The following is a 20,287-nucleotide window of genomic DNA, read 5'->3' on the forward strand; positions in this document are numbered from 1 at the left end:
GTTTTCCTTCTGTAGTTTTCTAGGAGCATCAGCTGTTGCATCTACCTGAAATTCCAGTTGGTGATTAATATGGAAAATTTCAGTAAATGTAAGGCAGAAAACAGACATGGGATTATGGACCACATTACTCCAAGGTCATGCATAGTGGACCACGTATATTTCCACCCACTTGCCTCACTGTGGAATTACAAAATGAATATGGGAAACAGAAAATTAAAAATTCTTTCATTCGATATATTCAGGATGCATCAATTTAAGAGCGGCTGAGGGAATTGGAGTTGTTTAGTCTGGAGAAAAGGAGGCTGAGGGGAGACCTTATCGCTCCCTACACCTACCTAAAGGAGGTTGTAGTGAGGTGGGCATCGGCCTCTTTTCCCAAGTAACAAGTGATAGAACAAGACGAAACAGCCTCAAGATGCACCAGGGTAGGTATAGATTGGATTTTAGGAAAAATTTCTTCATTGAAAGAATTATCAAGCATTGGAACAGGTTTCCCAGGGAAGTGTTTGAATCACCATGCCTGGAGGTATTTAAAAGATGGTTAGACGTGGTGCTTAGGGACATGGTTTAGTGGTGGACTTGGCGGTGTTAGGTTAATGGTTGGACTTGATGATCTTCAATGTCTCTTACAACCTAAATGATTCTGTAATTCTAATATTCTAACGTTGGACACTATTGCAATGACTAAAATTTCCCTTGCCGTTTTCTACCACATTATTCTGACATATACTTTCACTGAAGGATTCTGAAAGACAAATGGCACTTAGCACATTATCTGTGTCAGATCATACCCTTAAAAGAACGGCCCCAAATGGTAAGCAACAGGGGTTACAGCCAGCCATTCACTATAATGGCCCGTACAGACTACTGTGATCATAAAGCTGTTTCTTGGATAACAGAAGTTGCATGACTTTCTGGAAGGAGTGTCTCTTTGAATTAACTGTATTGTCCAGTCATCCCTCTCCCCTCCCCCAATCCCAGATATCTACCACGAGGAGCTCACCAGCAATGGTAACCAGAAGTCACACCAATTTCTTCAATGATTAACTGCCCTCACTTAATAAAACTGTAGGACTGTGAGGTGTGATTTACTTTACATTGAGCAAAATGACATTTTAAAAATCTCTACAGAGATGAACCGTAACTTACACCATTGAATGAACAATTTTTTTAGCTTGATTTCCTCAGAAAACAAGATTTGTTTGATGAAGATGTTTGTATTTATTTCTCTCACCTCTCGGATATACAAGGGTCTGTTTTTCCTTTGATCCCTAAATCTTAACTTTAGGCTTGTTGTCTAATTTTAACCAAAATTGAGACAGAAAGACAGATATCCCAGATCTGCTGTTTCTACTAAAATAATGAAGAAAAAAGGCTTAAGTAGTGCATCCTGATAAGCAAAAGACTGCAGAATATACTCGTTTGTGACTTGGTGTAAAGAACCAAGATCTGAGTGAAACATTAAGAATGCCTTTACCCACACAAAAAATATCCTAGTTGGAATTCTCACTTTTCCAGGCAGAACAGAATCCAAACATGAGGCAAAAGGCATAGGAAATCAGACATCATTAGGGTATTTGTCTATATGTTGACTGCATTATTTTTTGCTCCTATGGCAATCATATGGAAGAAAGGCTATTAGACAGGTTAGAGAGGAAGGATAACCTGCCACATTATTACTCAAAGAGACAAAATACATCACAAGAGGACACGACTAGCTGGAAGAACTGTCACTGGAGTGTGATGCATTGTTCCCAAATTGTTAATTGCAGTAACATAAGGCAAAGCTCCTATGACAGACCACAGGAGATCTGTGACTGAGATATGAGGTGCTCTAGCAATCTATTTAAAGAGTACATGAGACTGACTATGTAGCCATTCCACAATGTTCTTCTTTCTCCAGTTGCAGTTCCACTTAAAGCAAATAATCACAGTGATTTAAGTAATAATCTTATATCTTAATCTGCTGACAATTTTTGTAGAGAAGATACCAAACACATGGCAATCACATAACATTAAAGGCTTTGACCAACTGCTGTCCATGACACCTAGGTATGAATCTTGATTCCAAAACCAGAAACTTCATTGCACTGACCTACTAAAAAAATACTTAATAAGATTACATTTTACACTTTTGCTTCTTTCCGTTCATAGCCATGGAAGTTGTCTGCCCTATCATTTTGTTATGAGTTTTGCTCCTCATTTCTGTATTGTTATTAGACAGTTTCTGAGATATTTTTTTAATTACTCTCGGTTCTTAAATATGACTGGCTTCGTATCCAACCCATCTGCTCTTCCAATTTGCATTCCTTAGTGTACAATTCTTAACCATTCAGTAATTTCAATCATTCTTATTTGAAAATTGCTATATGACTATTTGCCATGGCATACAGGTTTATTGTCATGATAACGATAAATGCTGAGTACTTTACAATATCTCTTTATTTTCATCCCTATCCTAAAAATGTTTGCTGACATACACAATTCAGTGGCTATACAAGCATTAATAAGTTTGTATATAAACAATCCATTTCTGCACAGAGGACACCACTGGACCGCAGTTTCAGCACATTTCATATTTGAAACAGAATACCTAAAATGCTTGTAGATTCTGCTCCTCGTGTAAATATGTGTTTATCATTCATTCATTGTGTACCTTTCTGAATTATGAAAAAAAAATTCTGATGTAAAAATCCTGAACTTCACTGTTATAAATACAATTATAAAAAGCTGAACACAAGCTTAAATTCTCAAAGAAAGAAAAGATACTTTCAAAGCCAAATGAAAATCTGTACGCCTTTAGGACTAATAACATCTTCGGAACTGCAATGACTTTTTCCAATGCATGTGTCACAGTATTATAAAGTCACAATCCTACATGCTGACTCTTCAGCCCACTCAGATAACAGTTCACTTTGTAGAGGATTGGCAATCCAACAGAAACAGTTCTCTATTCTGTATTTTATGAATAAAGCTATTAAAATAAATTTAATAAAGAATATATTATTTATGAAACCAAGGAGTATCAGTCAATGAAATGAAGACTTTTTAAGAATGTTCCAGATCATACAAATAAAAACAAGGTATACAAATTATATAGCTGTGTACTGGTTTATGACTGCTGTATACCTTTCTGTGATGACTAAATTATTTTCTGTTTACCTCAACAGAAACCAGTGTTGTAGTATAGACAACTTTAATTAATTCATATCATATTTACAGACACTTCATCCTGAAAGTTCAAGTTGAGTAACAACTATGCATTTTCTAGCAATTCAATATTTTTTCCTGAAAATGTAATTTTACCATCCTTTTCAAATTTTCCTTTTAAAAATATATTTATTTGAAATCATAATACAAACTGTAACATCACAACGGAAGTATTCCAAATACGGGAAAGCAGAACATACTTAGAAGTACTGAGAAACAACATTACTTTGAAGAGTGGTTTGGGGATGCATTTCTCTCTATTTTAGAATGTTTCCACAATACAAGTTATTATTTCTTACAGAGCAAGTTGTGGAGGATTTGCACCTTCATCTAAGTTATACAGCATGCTATTTAGTACCATGTCCACTGATTAGTTTTAAATGAATGTTTTCTAAAACCATTTTGATTTGATTCAGTCCTTTGCTGACCGGCTTCAATCTTGTTTTAAATTCTACTGGCCACAGAGCATCTCCATCTCAGACTCACTCAACCCTCTCACTTCCCTTTTTGTCCACGTCTGATTTTCATTTTACCCTTTTCATTTCCCATTTCCTTACTTTTTCAGTTTCTGCTCTTTGAATTACTACACTATGTGTAGTGTACCGTACTATGTGTGCGGTACATCCTTCTCTCCTATATTACATATGCCATGTCTGGTTTCACTATAAAATTTCCAGGAATGTTGCAAGAACATTCTTCTTGTCGATCAGTCCCCATGCCTAAATATAACTAAACTCGACAAAAAATTTTCCCCCAAAACATGCTAAAATGTGGCCTATTGACAGTTATGTCTCTTCAGTTGGTAAGTGAGCAGCAGGCACAGATAGATTTTTCGACCTCTTTGCCTCCTCTCACAAAACTTTTATCATATTTGATGCATGAGTAAAATCAAGACTTATTTGTTTGAATGAGACAAGGCCATGAGGAAGACAGATGCTGAATGGACCAGTTTCTGTTATCCTAAATTATCTGAGTGTAGCTAATCACAGGTTGGGACGGGGGAATGGATGACAGGATCTCTTGAGATGTCTACCAGCCATATTCTCTATTATTTTAGGCAGGTGGCTTTTCTCATTCAATTATAGACAATCTTCTTTTCTGTTCTGAAGTAACGCCTTAGGAAGAATAAGTCTTTATAAATGAAGTAATATTAAGGAAAAGTTATAAATAAATACACTTTGACTATTGTTTTGGTTATCCATAACAGCCTTGGAGTTTAGATAATCATGGAATCATAGAATTGTTTTGGTTGGAAGAGACCTTTAAGATCATCAAGTCCAACCATTAACCTAGCACTACCAAGTTACCACTAAACCATGTCGCTTAGCACTACACCTACACATCTTTTAAATACCTCCAGGGATCGTTACTCAACCATTGGAAAAATAGTAAGGTGGTATTTTGTTTGGTTGGGTTTTAGTCACTCAGTTCTGAATAAGTTTGTATCTCCCAGATGACTTGGCCCCTTTATTCATTATCCCAGTGTAGGATAAAAGTTATAGATCTAACCTTGTTCAAAATGCGCCGTAAATCAACACTTACTTTAATACTACTAAAATGATAGCAAATGGACATATTAAGTCGTACAGCATCCCACTTCTTTGCTTTTTAGTAGCTTGCTGATGCATGTCATAAACACGATATGAGAATCATGTGCCTTCCCTTTATAGGAAAAATATGCAGAATGGTCTAAAACCTTCAACAATGCATTACAAAATTGTGCTGCCTAAGTAAATTCGTATTATACTGTCTGGCTATAACCAAAAATGTTAGGCATAACAAGTCATTGAAATGACTACAAATATCTACTGAAAAGAACAATGTTAACTCTGGTCGCTTTATAAGGGAAAGTTAGAATATTAACATGCATCAAAGTTAACTGTGAAGCAGAAGTATTTTCATTTCTGATTTTAAGGGGTGCTGCTTTCTAATAAAATTGACAATTCAAACAGTTTCATCCAGGAAAAAAATAATCACATTCTTGTTAAAAAACAAAAGCAATGTTACAAAACTGAAAATTTACATGGTGAAAACAACTACGCAAAACCTTTTGGCTGCTAATAATTTTTTCTGATAGGTACAGACCAGCATTCACACCAATTTCTGGTTATTGATTGCTGTGTGAGGGGTAAGTGAAGGCTTAGGGTGTGAAGTGAAGGGTCACATAGCTTCCCCTGCAACGGCAGCCTCTACGTTGCCAGCTACCCATCTTCCCACTGTATATTCAACCTCCTCAAAACTACCACTACCTGCGCTTTTTCTGCTTGATCCTTTCACTGTCCTTCTTAAAGCCCAGCACATAAACACTTCTCCTCACCCAAACGAAGGATGCATACTGTACGTTCAGTCTCTTCCCATGGTTTGTTCCCAATTTATCCTAAACCAGAAGGGAAGGTATGTTTTCAGGCTTCGCCAGGGCCCACCTGGTGGTAGGCAGAACTTACCACCACCCCAACTCAGGAGAGGCACATAATTTTCTACCTGTTCATGCGTCAGTCATAGATACGACAGTTTGGGAGCCTAAAGTCTTGGTAAAATCTAGACTGTCACTTATGGCTGATGGTACAGGCAGGAAGTTAAATACCTACAGGACAGCATGGGTTAACTATAAAAAGCTAATTTGCCAATAAAAGATTAATATTCCATGAATTTTGAACACAAAGAAAAACAAAAAGAAACTTGTTGAAGAAGAAAAAACTTCCAGTCAGAAAATAAACACTGGCCAGAGAAGGATTATTAACATCCAAATAAGACCTACTATTACTCACATAATAGTAGCAAATTATAGCAGGATACTGACGCCATAAATGTCCAAATTTCCATTTATATGGGATTATAAATGAGGAAGCATACAGCAGCATGATCCGACTTTAAAGTCCAGCCTTTGCCAAGGATACATTCCCCAGCACGCTTCAGCTGGGATAATGTATTCTCCTCCCTTCAGTTTCCTCTCTTCTTTTCTCGCTCTCTCTGGGATGGTAGACTTGTTTTACAGGCTATTAATAGCATTTGGACTTAGCTGCTCTCCATACCTCTCTAGGGTGACTTGTAATTTTAAGCAAAGTGAATGGTGAACAAGGCCACAGCAGAGCTCTCTTACCCCACCCACCTTCTCCTTTCCCCACCCACCGATGTGAACCTTTATCATGGTCAGGCACAGCCTAACTGAAATGCCTCAGATTCTCACAAAACATCAGCTGCAGCAGCCAGGTGCTAACAGGTATTTTTGTACCCCATTAAAGAGGAATCAGGTCTTCCCAAACCAAAGACAGGAATGAATCACAGAAAACATCTACTTACTGATACAGAAAACAAAGTTATTTTCTCCCTGATCTCCATGAAAATAGAAAGAACTATTTGTTCCATTCAAGCAATTAATTTTATGACATGCAAAAATAACATTTAAATATAAAAGAGAAATACGGACACAGGAGCCAAGAGAGTCCCACAGCTGCATGACCCTGACAACATCTCCAGATGCACCTCTGTTGCTTGCCAGTAGTGAAACTGAAAAAGGAGCCAGCAGAGGTGACACCAAGGAGTTAGCAATAGACCTGCATGCTGCTGCTAGAACAAGCATTGCAGAGTTTGGCATCTGGTCTTTACTTTTGCCAAGTATGCCCTGTTTGTTTCCACAGCTGTTAAATGTGTTTGCTCAAAAAAGGAAAAAGCAGAAAGAAGAAAGAGCAGCTAGAGATATACTAGTCACTGCAGGAAGAAGTAGGAAGCCAGCATCCAATTTACTCCCAGATAACAATTTGCTATAGAAAATGTATTGCTAGTTATTAGGACAAATCTCAGATATTCTTAGATGAAATTCATGCATAATATATATACCGTATTTATGTTTATATCTTCAAAACACTGTAGGCAATTATCACAGGGTTAACAAATACATTTGCTGTAAACAACTTTTCCCCACTTTCTATATATATTTTAAATTACCTTGTAATAACCTGCTCCATCCAGCAGAGAAAATTATTTTAGGCAAAGTAAAATCTGTACTAGTTGTTCCAATTTACATGAAAGTAAAAGGATACAAAATTAAACAATATTAAGTTAGGTAACTTGTTACAAATCCTTGTGATGCATTGAGCATAAATACATTTCATAAAACAAAGCAGCAATTAAAAATTATAAAATCATAATTAACACTCTTGAATGAATTAAAAAGAATATTATTTTGAAATAGTATCTCTCAAGTTTAGCTCAAAAAAAGGTTAAATTTAAGAAAATAAAGAATTGCATTTAGGTGAACATTAAGGGACTAAATATTTAGACTTCAGGAACAGGTAAGGTAAACACATCATTTCAAGATGCAACAAATAGTTGCATCTTGACAACAGCCAGTTTCTGGCTAAATCTTATCAATTTCTTTGCTTCTAGCAATGTTTTAGTCTTCAGAGGGGAATAATTTCCGGTTTGATTAGCATAACTGACCTTGTTTTACACCTGTGGAAGCAAGCCTCGTTACTATGGCTAAACAGAATGCATATTCAGTTAAAAGGTGGCCTCTAGACATATGTGAAACATTGATTTACTGAAATTCAGTTACCCTCTCCTAGGTAAGATATACACATCCTTTGAAAATACAGATATGAGCTAAAACCGATAGTCTCTTATGCTATGATACTAACTTAGAGCCTAAACCAAATCCACTACATAGATTTTTATTTTTTTTATATAAAACAGTCTTTGCTAACCTGAAGTCTATTAAAAGAAAATAAGGAGGTTAGGAGTCATACTGAGTATTTTATCTCTGCTGGAGTTCCTCGCACAGTTTCATCCAATCTATATTTTTCATAATTCATATTAATTTTTTTTCCTTTCTTGCAACAGTAATGTAATTTCTGCAAAACTATTTTCATTGAGTTTCACTAGTTGGTAGGAGAAAACTGGAAACAATCAGGCATCTTTTTTATTTCACATTATTTTCCAATTGAAAAAATGGAAATTGAATATTATATATTATTTAATTTTTCTCTCTGCCCCCCCTATTTTTTGTACACCAGTTTTAAGTGTTACACCTAATCATAGGTTTCACTGAGAGAGCTCAAGCAAGATATCTGTAGGTTACTTTGTCTTTCTGCCTATCTTGGTCTTAGCACGCGTGCAGTAAGAAGATTGTACAGGGGCAAGTCAACTTCTCTGTTAACCTCAAGATATACCCATTAAGTTTACACTAGAATGTGTCTTCCCATCAAGCATAGGCCCACTATGACGCCAGTGTAAACTAAACAGTCAATGCTGTTACAATTTATAATTAGTTTTTTGTACAGACTAGTTCTGACCATCAGCGACCTAACCCTGTCTTCATTAGTGCGCCTGAAAGTGCTCTCCCTGACAGAGGTGAATCAGTGGAGACAAATCTGAGAGGTCACAGAAAAAAAATGGTTGACAACTGACCCTTTCCACCAGGAGTAGTGTCAGAAGTGATTACCAAAAGTTCCTTTATTATAAACCATAATGAAGAAATCCAGACCATCAGAAGTGTAATGACAGACCACACGTTGTCCGCAACAAACATGAGATTAAACTTTATGTTTTCCTCTCTTTCAACTCCAGTGGTATGGCCAGTAGTTGTGTCCACCTAAGACCAGAACAAGCATAAGGAGATCTGGTTGTCTACAATTCAGTCTATAAAGCAGAGTTGATATTGTTAAATGGTAATCATACATCAGGCTTTATAACTTAACTTTTCCTGTGAGACAGTATACCTAACTCACGAACATATTCATTACTGGGAAATGAAGTAAGGACCAGATTTCTGTGATCAGAAATAGGCACTCGTTTGCAAAACTCAAACTGTTAAGGCAAGCATTTTGTGTCCAGTGTATTACAAGGATACTTTACAATATTGCAGAGGATTCCAGGTTAAATGGATGATTTACGTACTGAAGATCGCAGAAAATCTGCCTACTTCATGGATGTCTGTTTTCCCCATGTAACAATGATCTGGAACAATTATGATGATTAAGTTCTTATTGTTAAATAAGGGATAAGAGGGTATCAGTAGAACCTGCTTATGTCTGAAACCACTTCCATGGTTATTCACAGACAGCTTGAAAATCTCTTATCTTGAAAGCACATTGGAAAATTAGTTAATACAAACATTTTTGTAGTCCAGGAAGGAAATCTTCAAGGACTGGAAACTGATCATGATTTTTTGTTGGGTTTTGTAGTTTTTGCCTTTTTTTTTATCCTAATTGGAGACCTTGATTCAAGTGCTGGTTTTCTAGAGAAAATAAGAGCATATAATGTTCATTCTGTTCTAAAGAATAATATATGGAAGCGTCAAAGTCCTCCCTAAAGCCTGGTGGTCTATAAGTCTCTAAATAGATACATGTTTTATTGCTATTTTAACACCTGTTTGTCCCTTTTACAAAACTCTGTCCCTGTGTAGTAGGAATTGATTTATAAATGTTCCATGGAAGGTCAATGTCTATGGAAGCAATACCTGTCTCAGAGCCAGAGTGGAGGCACCTTATTTATAACGTGGACTGTCAAGTAGTCTGAAACCCTGGCTACTGGAGGAAGAGTGCTAGCAGGGTCTGCTAAAGATCAACCATCTAAGACAATATGTGTCCTGTGGCTATTTTCCATATGAAGCTTCAAGAAGCTTCTCAGAAGTGTGAGAAAAACTGATTATTTTTTGTTGTTGTTGAGGCATTGGAGGCTTGAGGTATCTGAGGCCAGGTTAGGCTTCTGCTGCTAAGAATAGGTATGGATGGAACTAGGGCAGAGCAGCTGGATGGGAAATGGTGAGAGAGGAAAGACCTTTGATTTCTCTGTCTCCAGGCAAACAAGAAATGTGGTAAGGAGACTATGCTGCTGCATCAGCAGTAGTTTCTGGTACACACAGCTAAGCGCTGTCTAGCTGGTTTTCTAAAGCCTGACACAGACAAAACAGGAATAGGGTTATGACTGACTCGCCTAATTAGCAACTTGGGCTGCCTGGGCAGTCCTGGGCAAAAACCTTAAACATTCAGGAAGGTTAGTCACCCCTCCTTTGAGGGCAGTAATCCTGGTCTGATGCTGTTAAAAGTTAGGCAGTGTAGACAATCTGATTTATTTTTTAAATCGTCCAGAACTGAAGTAAGACCCAAGTGTTTTTAAAAAAGTACAGAGGAGGATTTAGGGAACTTTTACTGATACATCCCTAGTCTCTCACTTTTCTGCCTGTTGCAAAAAGTTTAAAGTACATCTTGCTTTTGTTTTCCCTTCAGATAATGTTAAAAAAGACATCAAGTGTCATCAGATGTTCTATATTGGACAGGTTTTTGGTCAACGGGGGACAGAATATCAGCAACATCAGCAAAGCACATTTAGGGAAGTAAGACTGATTTTGATGTGAAATCTTCTTAGGGAGACCCCTGCCACCATTTGATATGCAGTCGTTGCTACTTACGTTATAAATCTGGGCATCTAATTTTAAAGACAGGGTAGAACTGTCTTTTTTGAAGCATATAAAGTCTTAACTGCCACAGATAATGTCAACTCAAATTACTATTTCCATTTCAACATAGATTATAGGACAAGAGAACATAACTGGAAATTAAAAAATAAATTCAGCACATATATCAGAAAGCACCTTTTCATGTAGAGAATAATAAATACTTAGAATAGCCTGCAGGCAAAGTTGTGGAGGCAAAAAGCACCAGTGTCATTCAAGAAACAATTACATATCATCCTTGGGGAAACAGACTACTAAAAAGAATATGTCCTGATGGACCAAATGACCTTTATTCATTCTCCAAAATTCTCTCATGTTCTTACAATTCTATTGCAGAATATTTCAGCATTTTGGCCTCAAGCAATGTCAATTCTTCCTTGAATTATCCTGTTCATCAGTTCACTGCTGAGGTTGATCCTTTCTTATACTATAACAAATAATGAACAATCGCCATCCCTGTAACATGACAATACTTTTGAGTATATAACCAAAACTCATTTTCAGTCCAATGATTGTACCCAGACTGACTACAGAAAGTTTTTCAGGCATTTGGAAAATAAACAAACAACAACAACAAAAATCCACTCAGCGTTTTAAAATTAACTGTAAGAAATACAGCTATTCTCTACTCCTGTACACAGCATGCACCTTTTAGATGAAACACGTATAGGAAAATGACAAGAACATTTTCCCTCAGAAAGCTAAGCAGATTCGTGAAGGTCTTTATGGCTTTCCAGTGGTTGCTAAAATAAATCTTTTAATCTTTTAAGTTATTGCTGGGTTTTTTCAGATGTTTACTTTGTTTTAATTCAATATGGATAAACATTAATAGAAAATTAAGCGTCCACAATGATTGTCTTTTTATATTGGAAAGGTGTAGTCCACTTTAAACTTTTTTAGGGAATACTGGGAAAATCTAGTCACTGCTATAAGCAAGGAAAAGTATAGTTTATCTCTACTGATATAGTGAGGTAAGCAGACACAAAATAATTGGATAAAAGGAGATCTAACAATTTAAGCAACTGGGGAAAACCTAGTGTTATCTGTAAAGCTGTGTATTTTTCTTTTTTACTTTCGATATCCTCGACTCATACACACACGTCATGGGAGCTCTGGACTAGACTGATGCTTCCTTCTCCCATCCATGGTCTTAGGAGGTACTTTTAAGTCCGCTAGCACTCTGAAACACACTCTGAATTCCTACTGAAATTAAGACACACACACACACAGCATTTCATAGGACTAGCTCTATGTACTTAGAGCAATAGCAAAGGAAAAGGTGCATCTGGCAATCTATCCCCAAACAGTATCTCTACAGTTCTCTCTACATATCACAAATTTAAGCTCAAGGGGAACTGCATGGCAGGAGTGCCTCTTAAAAAGCTGCAAATCTGTTGAGAAAAGCGCGCGTTCTCTAAACTATAGAACACCAAGCTAGAGCAAATTATACAAATATTCAAGATTATCAAAAGAGAAAGGTACAGACATTTCACAGAGTTTTGCTAAACAGTACACTCTATCAAGCAAAAGCATTCATTTAGTCTAGGTTAAGAAATTTATCAGTACTGCTGCATTATAAAAATTAATTGCTGAATCCACAAAATAATAAAAATAACAAATTATGTGAGTAATTTAAAATGCAAGGAAATTAATTACTCCAAGTTCTCCACATTTCATAGAATTAGATCAAAGGATCTAATACACCAACGGTGTTCGGCAACAAGGTAATTTTTTATGCATTGAAGCTTTTAAATATCTGGAGAATTTTAGAATTTTATAATTTTGAAGAACTAAATTGAAGTTTAATAACATGGAAACATGAAACCATTACTTTCATTGTGACATTGCTACATATTACAAATACATTGAAAAATTCATATTCTGTCTCAAAGACTATTTATTTTATAAAGGTAACATGTAACCATTATCAGACAAGACAGAAACGCTACATAAATTTTTAGAGAATTCCTTCAGAAGATTATTTTTTTCCTGCATGCAGGAATGTAACATTAATATCAGTTACTAGGAGTGTGAGAGTTATGAAAACAAGAAAAATATCACTTGGCATATTATAGTTTGTACGTGCTGTATTTCCATGTGTCCACTGTAACTTAATTGCTCCTGTTATTAGAATTTGCAACACAGACTTTTCTGCAATAAAATAGTTCTGCTCCTTTTGAGTTTCACATTGGATCCTATCGCAAGTTATTTGTGCTACACTTCTCGTTCATTACATTTTACTCATGTTGTTATGATTTTCATAAACTTTCCACAAATGGACACTTATCCATGTCGTTTAAATTACTGAAGTAGTCCTATTAATTGACAGTATCACTCACACGGATATGTGTTGGCAAACTTCAGCCCTTGGCAAAACACCTACCTGCCCGTGAAGTTTTCGTCACTAGTTACATACGGGGTCAACCCTAAGGACCAAGGTTTGAAGTTAGATTCCTGAGAAAACACAGTTGTCCTTATCAATTTTAGCACTAGAATCATTATTCTGTACTCATCTACAGCAAACTGTAGATACAGTTGAGATACCTACTGGTGGAAGCCATTATGCAATCAACTGCTTTGTTCAGCACTTTTTTTTTTTTCCATTTCAGAACCTTCACCCAAATCATTTATATAAATATTTCAAAAGCTCCAATTCAAACACTGAATATTGTAGTAATCCAATAGTAAAACCTGTCCAGGGCAAAAAGGTATAATTTATAGTTTTAGTCATTGTTCCTCCCATTTTACAAAGTGTCAGACAAACTTCTACCTAATATGTGAAAAACTAGGGTGTGTTTGGGTTTTTTTCTCAAAAATAGATTTTCCTGTTTAGTGAAACACAAACAATCTCCTCATTAAGTTTTTTTTTTAAAAAAAAAAAAAAGAGTGTGGAACTGAGTATATTTCCCTTCTTATTTTCTGGAAGATTATTCCTATTTTCCTTTGATATTTGTATCTTGAATTTGCATAACCCTGCCCTTTCTTAAAGGCTAACTAAAAGAAAAAGTCAAAGAAAGTTTTCTGAAAAGGCAATATTTTTAATTTGTTTGCCTACACTTCAGACATTTGAAAAATACCATCCATTTATATTCTTTAAAAAAAAAAAATAATCTAAAACGTCGCAGCTAGTCAAAAATGTTGAAGAGACATTTCAAAGGACAGGAGATTTCAACCTTAACTGAATCCCAGCTACACCTTTGTATCCATTAAAACTGGCTTTAAAAGTTACAGAATGTAATAGACTGTCTTCTCAATGTAATACTGTATTACCCCATATCTTACATTTGCCAGGGCACTGTCCAATCCAATGTATGTGCTCAAGAGAAAAATGATAGTTAATAGGTTTTATAAATTAACCCTGTTGTTGCCTCTATGTATCTTGCTGAGTTAGCTAGATGAAACAGGAGCCCAGTGGCCATTTCTGTAGTGAAATTTCTAGGTGCAAAATGGATATTTCCAACAGTGATTTGGATGTCAAAAAAACACTTGCTTCTGTGGCTTTCCACCAAAATATCTACTGGCACATGCTGAAAAAAGTAATCTCCAGTGAGAAACAAAGGGGATGAAACCATTACTACTATTTCATTGGCAATTCCTTTTTCCCACAAAGAATTTTACTTCATTTAGGATTTTTGTGGGTTGGTTTTTGTGGGTTACCAATTCTGTGAAAACAAAGAATTATCTTCCTATTTAAGGGCTGATGCCTTCAAAGGCTTGGCCACTCTCAGTTGAAATAATCCTCAACAAATATAGTTCCTAAAATCTCTGGGGAATGGTGCAGGAGATGGAAGGACAGGTGAGTGAAAGAACAACAACAAGAACAGTACCGCTACATTTATTTTTTCTTGCCAAATTCCGTGGTCTTCCACGGTCTCCTCCACAACATTAGTTATCAACAGTTTAATTCTATGACCAGCAAAGGTTGCTCAACAGAATGTAGTTTCCCTCAGCATATCTAGAGGTGTGCTGCTTACCGTCTTAAACAGACACTAGTGCAACCCTTGTACGTCTCAGCAATGCAGGAAAGGGCTAAAAATTCCCATTTCAAATCCCTGCCCCTCACCTTCTGTAATTCAATACTCAAGCTCAAAAGACAGCGGGAAATTAAAACATTAATTCAGCCAACATTGCAAAATTGCCCAGGTCTTCCACTTCACCTGTTTTGAATAGAACATGAAAAAGTCTGCTTCAGGGGTGTGGCCTCATGAACACAGAAGAAAGGAAGCTATTTAACCTAGCTGTACCTGCCTGATGATATATGGCAAGATCTTCAGAGTGCAAAGAATATAGCAGCTGCCAGGAAAGAGGAGATAAAACTCTCCAAACCTTTGGAGCTTGAAAACCAAAACCAAGAGAATCTCATTTTCAGATTGAATTAAGGAAGGCCTTCCAGTTAATTTAAGTAAAGAAGGAAGATGTCTAAATCAGTAGTTATAATTCATACCTCAAATGATTCCCTTGTATCTCATAAACAAGCAATTTTTATGTCTAATTTCATATTATCCCCTCCTTTTTTGTCAACAGCTCTATCAAGCTGAGAACATCTGTGAGGTTTCTCCTTTGAAAGACTGACAAAAAAGACAAAGGCAAAACCTTGGCGTATAGTCAGCCTTCTGGCTGGGTACCCAGCGGAGAGGCCCCTGCAGGCCTTGCGGTCCTCTGCTGAACTAACTTAACATTTTCTCAAATGTATCCCAAAGCAGGTTTTTTTTTATTTTATATCCCCACTATTTTGCCACAGGATTATATCTGCTTGCTGCACTCAGACCTCAGACATACCTGAAAGGGGCCTACGGGCTACAAAAAAACATTTGCCCAAAAGTTTCTATACCACACCATGTTATCCTAGAACTTAGCCCCCAAAATATCAATGGATTGTTTATTTCACACATGTTTATAAAAATTAAGGAATGGAAAACTGCTCATGTGTTTTACAGGACCCTTGACCTATGAAAGGTTAGTCAATATTATGAGCACTAGGTCATGCACTTTAGCCTATAAAGAGGATTTTATACCATCATTCCAATGGATTAGAAACATTAACATCATGACTCACATAAAAACGTAGCTGAAATAACTGACTTCATTCCTCTACCCTTACTTTATCGTTCTGAGAAACTGTGAATTACAGGCTTCGTTAAATAATGGTTGGTATATACCAATTTACCTCTTCAACATTAAGCAGTTTTTCTAAAAAATACTGTTTCTAATTCTATCATTTCTTTAGTTATGAAAATTTCTGATAATCTTGAAAGAACAAAATTACTATGTTTTGTTTTTTGTCAATGCCAAGAACTCACAGGCTTACATTTTCATTTGGAAAAGCTGATTAACACAGTTAAATCATATTCTCAAACTTTCCTATTTGAAAAAGGCTTAAGGAATGTAACTGGCATTTGAGCAGGGGTTCTATAGATAAATTTCAAAAACAACTAAATTTATGGAAAGGCTATAATTTTCCATTGTTAAAGACATCTTACATCTTACATGGCAACTGTATCACTTTTCACTACACTGTGTACCATGGTCAAAAAACATTTAACTTCTTTCTCTTTTGTTTCATTTACCCACTGTTCTTCTCTGTGAAGTAAAATTGCCACTTACAAGTAACTACATACGAACCCCACAATATAAATTTCAACCAAAGGGTTCTGGGGACAAAGAGCAGCAACATCCCCACTTTTTCTTCTGGAAAAATTATACCTTTTGATGCAAACTGCTAACACATGTTTAGAACTGCATAACATAAATACGATTTTGTATTGAATATAAAACATGATTAAAAATTCTATTTCAGATCTAGCAGTCTACTAAATTCAGTGTTGTGAAGTATAGTTTACCAAAATTTCTACTGTTTTTATTAACTTCACATATATGAGTCTTCTTCAGAGTTATAGAATAATCATTTCTTGATTACTCTACGGATCCTAGCATTGTACATAGAGATCCATTGCTGATTTTATTGTTCTATCGACTCTTGAAAATGTCAGGTTTACTGAGGTATTCAGATCAAAAATTTACCAAAGAAACTGTGGTTACATTTTGCCGAAATTTCAGAAGTAATATCTCATTTCTTAAAAATTGTCTTTGTAATCCCAGCCATGAATGCAGAAATTGGTATTGCAGTCCAAATTTGGCTAGTTCAATTATTCTTTCAAACTACAAGAAGGATCTTCTGATGTTTATATTGACTGCCCAGTAGCTATGGTATAAAACAAATGAGCCCAAAATAGTAAAATTCATACATACTAAGGTTTCCATGACAAATAACAAGATAACAATCAAATTAAGCTTTTCCTGTATGTAAATGAGCATTCGCTCTCACAACTTTGATAATACAGAGGGCATTCAAAAGCTGAGTAACTTATGTCTTATATGTCAATGAAGTCAAGTGATAAGATGACGAAGAGGTAGGAAAGATTCAGGAAAGCAAAAGGGAATTGTTTTGTAAAAAGTATTTAATGATGGATGACTTCAGAGTGTTCACAGAAACCTGTATCATTGGCTCACGATTAAAAATTCATTAGGTCTTGCAAGGCCTGGATAACATTTTGTAAATAGAAGCAGCATGTGAAAAATTTGAATGAATGCGAAGGCTTAATAGAATAATCATGGCTTGAACTAGTGCTCCACAAAACAACAATACATAAATATGTATGCGTAAAGGACTAAATCGTGCTCACTCTACTTACACTAGCAGCCCCATTAACTTTGGTTATTCTGGAATCAACCAAACTACTCGCAGTAATAAAACAAGTGCTACCCTAATAAGTTTGGTGGCCATTCCACCACCCCTGTTTCTACTTGTAATAACTTGTTATGTAAGCATAACCCATAAAATGCATGAGGCCACACCAATAATTTCCGACTGAAGGAATCTTTTTTCTCAATAGCAGTTTCTTCATGTTCCCACTCACATTAATTCCAATTCAATTCAGTGAGGGAAGGTTTAAGTCAATGTTATTTTAATGTTTAGTTAAGATAATGAAATATTTTTATGAAATTGTTTCCAGTGGAGATTATTAGACTTCTATCACTGATTACAATAGACTCAGGATTTTACCCTATGTGTTACATAAAAATCCATCGTTTACACTTACTTTTTTGTCAGCTCCTGTTAATTTATTAATCAATGCTACTTATATTCCAAAAGCTCTAAAGTAAGTGAAAAAGCATGCATTGCCCTAGATAAAGCGAAGAATAAACTTTTAAAGAAAGCCAGCATCTAAAAACATTTTTGTCTGAAGTCAGAAGTCACTAATAAGTAACCATCACTGGCACAACGCAACTCTCACTTACTCTGCTCTGAGTAACAGAGTAGCAAATGAATCTAACTATTAAAATAGCGCAACATGCAGCACACCAACTAGTGCTTTCCAATACTGATTTGAAATACCTTGGAATGATCTCAGATTACTTGAATTGTGGAAGGCCCTGCTTGACTTTGAACCCAAAAGGAAGCGTTCATGCACCTGATACTAACATCTTCCGGCTTTAAGGAAATAGTAGCACCTCCTTTTTTAATCCGTTCACACTATATGTTTGCTTTTTCCATCCAGCAGCAGCTATGGTGGACATCAAGAATCTAGGAACAGCTAGCTTAAGCTAGATGTAGGAGATGAATAGTGTCAACTATAAGGAAGTTAGGGAACAAACGTGAGATCACCATTTGGTGCTGTCTGCCAGATACTGCTGCTGTAGATGGCCTGTTCAGCTGCGATGACTCCTCAGCCTGTCATCATCTCCTACCTCTTAAAAAAATTAAGGTTTTGTCTTTTTCCTGTGGTAACAGCAGATATTTAAATAGTAACCGTTTATTTCAGCATTCCTCCTATTTCTTTGGATCAAAGGTTTGGCTTTCTCCCTCCCCTGCTAATTTGTCACCTCTACACAAACGCATAAGAGAGAGCGTAATATGCTGTTATGTTATTGTATGTTTGAAAGTTTTCTTTACAGGACAGGTGAAAAAGAAGTGGCTGTTTGTTGTTCAAATCCTTTAGTCCTTCCACCTACTTGATGGGACTGCTTCTCAAGCTTGAAAAGCTCAATCAGGATTCACCTTTAAGAGAGCGAAATGGTTTCAAGAGCTACAAGAACACCTCTCAAATCTGTATGTGGTTCAAACAAGAACCCCTCTCTACATGTCCTTCTCATTTGAATTACGCAAATTTGCTATTCTGATCTTAACTCACCTGTCAAAAATATCGAATGGGAAATAAAACACCCACAAAACATGGAGAGGAGTGAGAGAGGTGCATCGCCAGAGAAAATTATTATTATCTTGTAATACCATGGCAAATGCTTTGTTAGAAGAAACAGTTGAGAAAAAACATGTAATATTTCATACTTGAAAAGGACATAGAACTAGATGAAAATAAATACAAATGGAACTCTTAAAAGATAAATTGTGTTGTTACAATTGATATAGATGCTACCATACCTTAACATTTTCTCAGAAGCAATTCAAATACTTATTTTCATCCATCTTAGTATCTTTTTCAACTCTGCACGTTTTTAATTTACTGCCTTTTGCATAAATGCCCTTTTTACTCCCCTATACACTATTTTGAACTCTACTTTTTCATTAAGCAAGGCTTACTTTCATACGTTTTTTCTATATCCAAGCTGCAGCTAGACATCTCACAGTGCCTGCAAACATAATTGACCCTGATCATTACACGACTATAATCACTCTGAGTCCTCGCCTAGTCAAGCTAGTGACATAGTGTCAGCTTTTTAGTTACCAAACAACAAACTCTGAATCAGGACTTCAGTTATACAGGTTTTTGATTACCATGTTTTTTCAAGGAGGTGATCAGTTGGATCTCCAGCGAGTGCAGTGACAGTCTGGGTAGAAGACATTGCCAGCCACCACTCCGACTCCAGCTGACACTAATTTCTGCAGAAGGCAAGAATCCCAATCTTTCAGCCTTAACAAAACAGAAGCAGATAGTTTCCAGTTAAACGCGAAGCCCACAGAACATACAGCACTGACGCTTTTGCAATTGATGTATTGCACCACACTCATGCCAGTAATCAACTTTGCCATGTATTTTCTTTCCAGTCTTGGATAAGTCATCTGTTCTCCTCGTGAATCAGTGCCACACCGGCACAGTGGGGAGGACAGTACGCTCTCCTGCTTGTCATTTGTCTGACTTGTAAAATTAGCTTCAGCCTTTCATGGAGAAGCACACGGAGCAGCTTTGTCAAACAGGCAGAAGCCCGCTGCTGTTGAGACCTTCCCCACAGCTGCAAGGCTCCAGCTGCACCAGTTACACCTGCCTCGGCAATCGTAGGGGAGCCTGCCCACAGATGCTCTCTAAGTGGTATGATCACGTAAATATTAACAATAAAGGCAATGCTGAGCCTCAGAATGAACAAATGTCCTCAATAAGACAGTGGAAAGAGTTCATTAAATCTATTAATTTATGCTAGAATTTTAAACATTTCTCAATCTGTCTTGGTATTACCACTATTTAGAAGCAAATTCATGATGACACGTATTAAACATTTGTTAACATTTAACTTAAAACCTTGCTGGTTTGGGGTATTTGATTCACTATTTGAAGTTTTTAATTCAGAGTCAAACCAGGAAACTAAATATTTTAGCAATTCATATGGTCT

This window comes from Chroicocephalus ridibundus, chromosome 1 (assembly GCF_963924245.1).
Source record: "Chroicocephalus ridibundus chromosome 1, bChrRid1.1, whole genome shotgun sequence".
NCBI classification, from domain to species: domain Eukaryota; kingdom Metazoa; phylum Chordata; class Aves; order Charadriiformes; family Laridae; genus Chroicocephalus; species Chroicocephalus ridibundus.